At 49.6% G+C, this 10,294-nt stretch overlaps 1 long non-coding RNA gene across 1 annotated transcript in view; it reads right to left on the reverse strand.

The window, feature by feature from the left end:
* LOC111523828 overlaps nucleotides 1–9,565 on the reverse strand; it is a 41,528-nt gene extending 31,963 nt beyond the window's left edge. Inside the window, exon 1 of the long non-coding RNA XR_002725619.3 lies at nucleotides 9,494–9,565. This is a non-coding gene — a long non-coding RNA (uncharacterized LOC111523828). The remainder of the gene's footprint in view (nucleotides 1–9,493) is intronic.
* Between the last annotated feature and the right edge of the window lie 729 nt (nucleotides 9,566–10,294).

The raw sequence follows: 10,294 nt of genomic DNA on the forward strand, positions 1-10,294 counted from the left end.
ACTGTGAATCTGCCATTCCCTCGGCTGGTTCAGTTTCACTGTGTGACGCTAAGGTTTTAATTCAGCATGGCTCCAAAACCTAAGATCAGTATTTCCTCTGGTGCCCAGCTGAAGAGGCAATCTGTTCTCACACTGGAGGATGAAATGAATCTGCTAGACTTTCTGAGAGATGCTCTGTGGGCAAGCATGGGGACTTTTTTTTTTTTTTTGAGACGGAGTCTTGTTCTGTCACCCAGGCTGGAGTGCGGTGGTGCTGTCTTGGCTCACTGCAACCTCTGCCTCCTGGTTTCACGCCATTCTCCTGCCTCAGCCTCTAGAGTAGCTGGGACTACAGGCGCCCGCCACCACGCCCAGCTAATTTTTTTGTATTTTTAGTAGAGACAGGGTTTCACCGTGTTACCCAGGATGGTCTCGATCTCCTGACCTCATGATCCACCCGCTTCGGCCTCCCAAAGTGCTGGGATTACAAGTGTGAGCCACCGCCCCTGGCCTAGCATGGGGACTTTTAAGAGCAGATAATTGGCCTGGCACGGTGGCTCACGCCTGTAATCCCAACACTTTGGGAGGCCGAGGCGGGTGGATCACGAGGTCAGGAGTTCGAGGTCAGCCAGGCCAAGATGGTGAAACCCCGTCTCTACTAAAAATACAAAAATTAGCCAGGCACGGTGGCAGGTGCCTGTAATCCCAGCTACTTGGGAGGCTGAGGCAGGAGAATTGCTTGAACCAGGGAGGCAGAGCTTGCAGTGAGCCGAGAATGTGCCGCTGCACTCTAGCCTGTGCTCCATCTCACAAAAAAAAAAAAAAAAAAAAGAGTAGATAATTTTAGCCAGGCACGGTGGCTCATGCCTGTATTCCCAACATTTTGGGAGGCCGAGGTGGGCAGATCACTTGGGGCCAGGAGTTCGAGACCAGCCTGGCCAACACGGCGAAACTCTACTAAAACTACAAAAATTAGCTGAAGGTGGTGGTGCACGCCTGTAACCCCAGTTATTCAGGAGGCTTAGGCAGGAGACTTGCTTGAACCCCAAAAGGCAGAGGTTGCAGTGAGCCAAGATCACACCACTACACTCCAGCCTGGGTGACAGAGCAACACTCCGCCTCAAAAAAAAAAAAAAAAAAAAAGTAGGTAATTTTACCTATATGTGATTTGACCTCATGCTCTGATTTGAAATCGAATCCCGCATACAATGAGAGTCAAATATGACCAGTCCTTCTGTGTCTTTTACTCTCCCCTTCACTACATACAACCTAAACCCACTGTGTCTGACTGGGCATGGTGGCTCACGCCTGTAATCCCAACATTTTGGAGGCCAAGGTGGACGGATCACTTGAGGTCAGGAATTTGAGACCAGACTGGCCAACATGGCGAAACCCTGTCTCTACTGAAAAAAAAAAGAAAAAAGAAAAAGAAAAAGAAAAAAAAAAAATTAGCCAGGTGTGGTGGCATGCGCCTGTAGTCCCAGGTACTCGGGAGGCTGAGGCAGGAGAATCGCTTGAACCCGGGAGGCAGAGGTTGCAGTGAGCCGAGATCATGCCACTGTACTCCAGCCTGGCGACAGAGTGAGACTGTCTCAAAAATAAAAATAAACCTGCTGTGCCTGACAACCTCTGGCCCTCAGGTGGTAGGTAGTGGCACCCATTCATCTGCACGTGCTCAGGGACAGTACGTTTATACTGAAATGTATCATTTCAAAGTTCTTTCCTACATTTTATCTCATTTAATTCTCAGAATACATGTTTTGTTTGTTTTTGAGACAGACTCCCGCTCTGTTGCCCAGGCTGGAGTGCAGTGGTGCAATCTGGCTCACTGCAACCTCAGCCTCCCGGGTTCAAGCAATTCTCCTGACTCAGCCTCCCAAATAGCTGGAATTACAGGCACCCACCGCCAAGTGGCCAAAAAAATAATAATTTTTGTATTTTTAGTAGAGACAGGATTTAGCCATGTTGGCCAGGCTGGTGTCAAACTTCTGACCTCAGGTGATCCGCCCGCCTTGGCCTCCCAAAGTGCTGGGATTACAGGAGTGAGCCACCAGCCCAAAAAGCTACTCGTGAGGCTGAGGCAGGAGAATTGCTTGAACCTGGGAGGTGGAGGTTGCAGTGAGCCAAGATTGCACCACTGCACTCCAGCCTGGGCGACAAAGCAAGACTTTGTCTCAAATAATAATAACAATAATAATAAATTTTTTAAAACCCTGAACATTAAAACATTATAAAAATTAAAAGACGTCTGGGTATGGTGGCTCACGCCTATAATCCCAGTACTTTGGGAGGCCGTAGTGGGAGGATCGTTTGAGATCAGCCTGGCCAACATGGTAAAACCCCATCTCTACTAAAATGCAAAAATTAGCTAGGCGTGGTGGCGTGCACCTGTAATCCCAGCTACTTGGGAGGCTGAGGCAGAGAATCGATTGAACCCGGGAGGCGGAGGTTGCAGTGAGCCAAGATCGCACCACTGCACTCCAGCCTGAGTGACAAGAGCGAGACTCTGTCTCAAAAAATAAAAATAAAAATAAAAGACAAGGCCCAGATATGAGAACAACTGCACTCCATAAGACGAAGACAATCCGGCAGAAAAGTGGGCAATTCACAGAAGGCAAATGGCCAATAAACATGTGAAAATAGCTCAACCTCAATAGTCATGAAGGTAATGCAATCCGAAACCACTAATTCCCACCATCAGAAGGACAAACACTGTAAAGTGTTACAATAGCAAATATTTATCAGAACACTGTGACCGGCCTCAGTGGCTCATGCATGTAATCCCAGCACTTTGGGAGGCTGAGGCGGGCGGATCACCTGAGGTCAGGAGTTTGATACCAGCCTGGCCAACATGGTGAAACCCCATCTATACTAAAAATACAAAAATTAGCCAGGTGTGGTGGCGCACATGTGTAATCCCAGCTACTCAGAAGGCTGAGGCGAGAGAGTCGCTTGAACCCGGGAGGCGGCAGTGAGCCGAGATTGCGCCATTGAACTCTAGCCTGGGCAACAAGAACGAAACTCTGTCTCAAAAATAAAAATAGGCCGGGTGCGGTGGCTCAAGCCTGTAATCCCAGCACTTTGGGAGGCCGAGACGGGCGGATCACGAGGTCAGGAGATCGAGACCATCCTGGCTAACACGGTGAAACCCCGTCTCTACTAAAAATACAAAAAACTAGCCGGGCGAGGTGGCGGGCGCCTGTAGTCCCAGCTACTCCGGAGGCTGAGGCAGGAGAATGGCATAAACCCGGGAGGCGGAGCTTGCAGTGAGCTGAGATCCGGCCACTGCACTCCAGCCTGGGAGACAGAGCCAGACTCCGTCTCAAAAAAATAAATAAATAAATAAATAAAAATAAAAATAAATAAAAGGTAAGGATACTGAGCAACAGGAACACTAATGGTGGGAGTGAGAACCAGTACCATCATTCTGAAGAGCAGATTAGCAGTATCTCATAAAGGTAAATACTTCCAGAACCCACCGTCCAGTACTTTAACTCCTAGGTATATCTCCCAGAGTAACTCCTACGGGTGCTCAAGGAGACATAGGTACCAACGCATACTGCTGCACTGTTTGTAATGGTAGAAAACTGAAAACACCCTAAATTTCAACCAAGTGAGTTGATAAGTAAACACTGTCCAACAAAACTTTCTGTTCTCATGGGAATGTTCCTTATGTTCTTTATACACCATGGCGGCCACTAGCCACAGGCTCCTGCTGAACATGTGAAATGTGACTATGTGTCTGGGGAAGTGGATTATTTGTTTTGTCTAATTTTAATCTAAATAGCCCTATGTGGCTAGTGGCTACCTTATCAGCACAGCCGTATAGCAGTGAAACTAAGTGAATTAGAGCCACACATGTTTCCACATAGACAAATCTCAAAAGCATTACACTGGATGAAAAAAAGCAGGTTTCAGGCCGGGCACGGTAGCTCATGCCTGTAATCCCAACACTTTCGGAGGCCGAGGCAGGTGGATCACAAGGTCAGGAGATCGAGACCATCCTGGCAAACACAGTGAAACCCCGTCTCTACTAAAAATACAAAAAAAATTAGCAGGGCGTGGTGACGGGCGCCTGTAGTCCCAGTTACTTGGGAGGCTGAGGCAGGAGAATGGCATGAACCCGGGGGGCGGAGCTTGCAGTGAGCCGAGATCACACCACTGTACTTCAGCCTGGGGGATAGAGTGGGACTCCGTCTCAAAAAAAAAAAAAAAGAAGCAAATTTCAGAAGGCAGAACCCAGTGCCACCCTAGTACCAGCTCTGTCAGGATACACCCAGTATGATCCTGCTATCAGAGGTCCCCAAGACCACAGTGAGGTTCAATGACTCACTAGGAGGAGTCACAGCTTGGAGGTGTAGGCATGGTTGTGATTTATGATAGTGAAGAGACACAAGGCACAATGAGCAAAGGGAAAAGACGCAGGAGCTGAAGTCCGGAAGAAACCAGGACAAGCTTCTAAGAGTGCTCTCCTAGTGGAGTCACACAGGACTCCATCAATTCCTACTGCCAAGTATGACAGCACGAGGGATATGCCATCTACCAGGGAAGCTCATTACCCAGTGACCAGAGTTGTACTTGGGGGTGGTCGTGTACCAAAATGCCAGACTCTAGAAGGAGAGCAGGTGTTCAACATGAACCACATTGGTTTTTTTTTTTTTTTTTTTCTTTTTTTAAGACGGAGTCTCGCTCTGTCGCCCAGGCTGGAGTGCAGTGGCCGCATCTCAGCTCACTGCAAGCTCCACCTCCCGGGTTCACGCCATTCTCCTGCCTCAGCCTCCCGAGTAGCTGGGACTACAGGCGCCCGCTACCACGCCCGGCTAGTTTTTTTGGTACTTTTTTAGTAGAGACGGGGTTTCACTGTGTTAGCCAGGATGGTCTCGATCTCCTGACCTCGTGATCCGCCCGTCTCAGCCTCCCAAAGTGCTGGGATTACAGGCATGAACCACATTGTTAGCGTAAATTGTTTAGGCACTCACCATTTGGGGAACGGCAGGAACCCTCCCAAAATCCAAGTTCCTAGATATCAGCCAAGGGTCAATCTTTCAAACAGGCTCTTCTAAGGACAGCAGTCTCAGGCCTGCTAGGTTAACTCTAAATTGCACAGACACCATTCATATAAAAGTATAGAACATGACAAAAACTATTGTTTAAAGATACACGCCTATATGCACAGAAGACTATAAACACCAAATTCAGGGTTGCGGCTACATTTGAGGAAAAAGGAAGAGGAATGGGTTTCATGTAGGGTATAAGGCCCTTCAGTTGCACCTCTAATGTTTTAGTTTTTAAGCTGGGTAACAGTATTTTGCTATAGCACTTCTTATACTTTCTTGAGCATGTGTGCACCTGAAGTATTACACAGGAAGAATGAAGACGTATCTGCTTATTACTATGTGCTACTAACAGTTCATAGTTTTTTGTTTGTTTTTAGACAGGGTCTTGCTCTATTGCCTAGCTAGGCTGGAGTGTAGTGGTATGATCTTGGCTCACTGCAACCTCTGCCCCTGGGGCTCAAGCAATCCTCCCACCTCAGCCTCTTGAGTAGCTGGGACCACAGGCACATGCCACCACACCCGGCTGATTTTTTTATGTTTTGTAGAGTTGGGGTTTTGCTATGTTGCCCAGGCTGGTCTTGAACTCCTGAGGTCAAGTAATCCACTTGCCTCAGCCTCCCAAAGTGTTGGGATTACAGGCGTGAGCCACTGCACCTGGCTGGTTCACACTGAGTACTTTTCACATTCCAGGTATATGCTAAACCCACCCTTTAAATAGATTTATTCTTTTTTTTTTTTTTTTTTTTTTTTTTTGAGACGGAATCTTCCTTTGTCACCAGGCTGGAGTGCAGTGGCGCAATCTCAGCTCATTGCAACCTCTACCTCCCAGGTTCAAGCAATTCCACTGCCTCAGCCTCTGAAGTAGCTGGGACTACAGGTGCACGCCAACACGCCCGGCTAATTTTTTTGTATTTTTAGTAGAGATGGGGTTTTACCATGTTCACCAGGATGGTCTCGATCTCCTGACCTCGTGATCCGCCCACCTCGGCCTCCCAAAGTGCTGGGACTACAGGCGTGAGCCACCGTGCCCGGCCAATTTTTTGTATTTTTAGTAGAGATGGAGTTTCACCATGTTAGCCAGGATGGTCTCGATCTCCTGACCTCGCGATCTGCCCGCCTTGGCCTCCCAAAGTGCTGGGATTACAAGCATGAGCCACCGCGCCCGGCCAAGAAAGGGTATTTTAAATAGGGTACTTTGGGAAGTCTTCTTTCAGAGGACATTTGAGCTGAACCACAAGCGAAGAGAATGAGACAGCCATGCAATTATCCGGAGGAAGCACATTCCAGGCAGAGGGAACGGCAAGTGCAAAGCCCTGCGGCAGAAATAAGCTGGGTGTATTGAAAGAAGGGGAATAAAGCCAGCTGGGCTTGAGAACAGTGACAAGAAGAATGGTAGATGAGGGCAGAGGTCAGCTGAGGCTACCAGGCAGGGCAGCCTAAGCCATAGGAAAGATCTTAGGTTTCATTCTAAGTAGGATAAGCCTTTGAAGGTTTTAAGCAGAGTAATGACATGATCTGGTTTACAAGTGAAGATCATTCAGCCAGCTGTAAGGAGAATGCATCATAGACAGGGCCACTTTATTCATTAGCGCCATGGAAATAATGCTGGTGGCTCATGAGCTTCTCGGGGCTATGAAAAGGTCAGGGACAGGGATAAAGGGAAAAAAGTTCCACAATGCAAAGAGAAAACTACAAAGTTGGAATGAATAAATATTTAAATAAGCATATAGAAATATGACATCATGACAACTGCATTAATCATTAAATTTAGTATTCATAAGCAATCAAATTACATTTGGAAATTAGATTTTCTCAAATCACAAATATCCCCAAGTATGCAATGATTGCCAAGAAATCAAAGGAATCATAAATGTGAGCTTCCTTGAAGCCAAAAAATTTCAAAAGAATATTAAAAAGCTTTCAATTTTTTTTAACAGCTAAAAAAGTGTTTTCTTTTTTTTTTTTTTTTTTTTTTTTTGAGACGGAGTCTTGCTCTGTCACCCAGGCTGGAGTGCAGTGACCGGATCTCAGCTCACTGCAAGCTCCGCCTCCCGGGTTCACGCCATTCTCCTGCCTCAGCCTCCCGAGTAGCTGGGACTACAGGCACCCACCACCTCGCCCGGCTAGTTTTTTCTATTTTTTAGTAGAGACGGGGTTTCACCGTGTTAGCCAGGATGGTCTCGAACTCCTGACCTCGTGATCCGCCCATCTCGGCCTCCCAAAGTGCTGGGATTACAGGCTTGAGCCACCGCGCCCAGCAAAAAGTGTTTTCTTAATGTGAGATGTACACACCAAAAAAAATGGGCTAGGCGCTGTAATCCCAGCATTTAAAGACAAGATATGTGAACTGCTTGAGGCCAGAAGTTTCAAGAGCAGCCTGGGCAATAACGAGACCCTGTCTCTACAAAAAATTTAAAAAGTAAAACAGGCAGGGCATGGTGGCTCATGCCTGTAATCCCAGCACTTTGGGAGGCCAGGGCGAGTGGATCACCTGAGGTCAGGAGTTTGAGACCAGCCTGGTCAACATAGTGAAACCCCGTCTTCACTAAAAATACAAAAATTAGCCAGGCAAGGTAGCGTGTGCCTGTAGTCCCAGAGAGTCGGGAGGCTGAGGTGGGAGAATCGCTTGAAGCCAGAAGCAGGAGGTTGCAGTGAGCCGAGATGGCACCACTGCACTCCAGCCTGGGTGACAGAGGAAGACTCCCTCTCAAAAAAAAAAAAAAAAGTAAAACAAATCAGGCATGGTGGCATGCACTGGTGATCCCAGCTACTTGGGAAGCTGAGGTGTGAGGATCACTTGAGCCCAAGAGTTCCAAGTTATAGTGAACCATGATCATGCCACTTCACTCCAGCCTGGGAAACAGAGCTGTTAAAAAAAAAAAAAATCCCACAGAAACTGGATTGTTTCCAGAGGTGACTAGGTAAGAAATACTAGTGCCTTGGATCAGTGCTATTCAGGCTTATGGCCTGTGAGTTTGAACACTGTCCAGGGCACCCTTAGAAAGGCCTCTCTGGGGAGAGGACATCTGAACAGAGACTTGAATGACGAGAAGGCATAAGCCAGCCAAGAGCCCAGGAGAAGAGGTTCTGGGCAGAGCTTTGCACTGGGAGTGGCTTGTCAGATTTTTAACAAAAAGATGGTTACTTAGGCTGGTTTGAAGTTGGAGCTGGGTAGTTAACAGGAGACAAAGCACAGTTTCGAAGACAATGCTCTCATCCTGAGAAGTGACCTGGTCAAATGTGTTTTCGACCTTCGCTGTCCAGTAATACAGGAGCCACTTGCCACAGGGGCTCAGGAGCACTCAACTGTGGCTATCAAGACAGCTAAACTGAACTTTCTTTTTTAAAATTTAATTTTAATTTTTAGAGACAGGATCTCACTCTGACACTCAGGCTGGAGTGCAGTGGCTGGAGCATCCTGGGCTCAAGAGATCCTCCTGCCTCAGCTTCAGGAGTAGCAGAGACTACAGGTATGCACTACCACACCTGGCTTATTCTTTTATATTTTTGTAAAAATGAGGTCTTGTTATGTTGCCCAGGCTGATCTTGAACTCCTGGCCTCAAGAATCATCCATGCCCAGCCTCTAAAATTTAATTTTTTTAAAAAAAAGTAAATCTTAAATTAAAAAAAAAAAAAAAGATATGGCTGGGCACAGTGGCTCACGCCTGTAAACCCAGCACTCTGGAAGGCCAAGGCGGGCGGATCACTTGAAGTCAGGAGTTTGAGACCAGCCTGGCCAACAAGGTGAAACCCCGTCTCTACTAAAAATACAGAAAAAAAATTTAGCTGGTCATCTGTAATCCCAGCTACTCAGGAGGCTGAGACAGGAGAATCGCTTGAACCCGGGAGGTGGAGGTTGCAGTGAGCCGAGATCGCGCTATTGCACTCCAGCCTGGGTGACAGAGCGAGATTCTGTCTCAAAGAAAAAGTGGTTTCCAAAAAATGTAAAATAAGGTGCGCGGCTGGCATTATTTTTCCACTGGGCAGAGCTGACCGCCCATGGGGGCGGAGACTCTGCGACCTGGAGTCTCCCAGGCCGGGGGCGACGGGATGCGGCGGAGAGAAATTTCCGGATGTATTGTGCGGTCATGAATCATGTCAGGGAATTGCCACGGCTCCCGCTGAATAGAGAGACGCTGCCTCGGGAGCTGAGTAGCAGAGCCCGCACTCGAACACTGGTCTGCCCCCGAACTGAAACTCCCATTTTCAGTACCGTCTGCTTGAAACCTTCCAAGAGCCCTTGAGGGGGCGAGAGCGGGATCCAAACCCCTCGGGGGCGAGAGCGGGATTCGAACCCCTAGTGGACGAAAGCGGGATCCGAACCGGGCTGGACTCCCGAGGTCCGAGCGCGCCGCGTGACCGCCACTCCGAACGTTCGCAACGTTCACAACGGACTCCAGGGCCGCTGGACCTCAAGGGTCAGGAGCCACTCAGAAAAGCTCCAGACTACGCTCACCTGTTGACAGACGCTGAGGCCGCAAACCCTCCTCCTCTCTTTTCACACTCGCCAGCACCGCGGCGGCGCTCGACTTCCGCTTCTCTCCAGCGAATCCCCAACTGAGCCTCCTTCTGCTCCCGCCACCATTACTAATCCAGCCAATCAACTCTCAGAAAACCCTCTTTATCTCCGCCCCACTCCCTCCTGCCAATCACTGAGGGTGCGAGCACCGCCCTTCCCGCCTTCTTTAGCGAGCGCCGCGCGCCACCGCTCGGCGGTTGGCGGCGCTGCGCGGTGCGCGATGCATCTCCCGGAAAAGCGAGGCGAGGGGCGGGCCACGCCGGTGCGGGAACCCTCAGGATTGGGCAGAAGGAGGTCGGCGCTCTAACTCCGTCCACTCCCGCCGTTGACATCCGAGTCGGAGACTCTGGGGATTGGTTCCCAGCGGACACGCTAAGAAGCCTGGAGATGGTTTCGCCCTCCTCACACGCCGCGGAGAGGGAGCTCCGCTGATTGGTCCGGGGAGTCTGGGCGCGCGCCGACCGGCGCTCCAGGATTGGCTGAGGGGGTGCGCGCGCCGCCAGGGAGCGTTGGCGGTGATTGGCCAGAGGGCGGAGGCCGGCTATTTGAAGGCGGTCCGCGGTTTAGGTGCGCACTTCAGTCCGCGGAGAGAAGAGGCGGTAGTGGACCTGGTCTACGGTACCCTACTGACGCGTTCCCCCCCCCTCACCGGACCCAGGCGCGGCCTCCGCCACAGCCACAGCCCCTGCCCCTGCTGCGGCGCGGCGAGGCGAGGCGGGGCGATGGCCAAGGTGTCGG

Source organism: Piliocolobus tephrosceles, chromosome 21 (assembly GCF_002776525.5).
Source record: "Piliocolobus tephrosceles isolate RC106 chromosome 21, ASM277652v3, whole genome shotgun sequence".
NCBI lineage: Eukaryota > Metazoa > Chordata > Mammalia > Primates > Cercopithecidae > Piliocolobus > Piliocolobus tephrosceles.